This window comes from Hippocampus zosterae, chromosome 7, assembly GCF_025434085.1.
Source record: "Hippocampus zosterae strain Florida chromosome 7, ASM2543408v3, whole genome shotgun sequence".
In the NCBI taxonomy this organism is placed as follows: Eukaryota; Metazoa; Chordata; class Actinopteri; order Syngnathiformes; family Syngnathidae; genus Hippocampus; species Hippocampus zosterae.
Genome location: NC_067457.1, coordinates 4,345,764 through 4,346,083, shown reverse-complemented (window position 1 = coordinate 4,346,083; position 320 = coordinate 4,345,764). Strand labels below are relative to the sequence as shown.

At 42.5% G+C, this 320-nt stretch overlaps 1 long non-coding RNA gene across 1 annotated transcript; it reads right to left on the bottom strand.

The window, feature by feature from the left end:
* On the bottom strand, positions 1 to 320 carry LOC127603485 (uncharacterized). Its single transcript, XR_007963066.1, has 2 exons — positions 251 to 320; positions 1 to 176 (listed from the first exon to the last, which is right to left on the bottom strand). It is a non-coding gene; the product is annotated as an uncharacterized LOC127603485 (long non-coding RNA).

The window sequence follows — 320 nt, the reverse complement described above, 5'->3', positions numbered from 1 at the left end:
TTTGGGAGACCCAAACGCCACAGGATGGCAGCCATTTTGAGAGTCATTCTGTCGAGGTGAGCCTGCGTAGACAGAAATGAGAATAGACACATTTGGGATTTAGTCTGATATGTATTCAAAAGTGGCAGTTTTACCTTGTTGCAGTCGATGTGGCCATTCTGTAGAAGATGCAAAACCTGTGGATCGAAAAGACAAATTAGTTGGGCTTGCTCCAAATGGTTCACAATTTAAATTGCACATTGGAACGCACAGCAAGTGTGCCATTTTAGACGCGATTTGAAGATTTGTACCTGTGAACAGAAAAGGCACAATTAGTATGC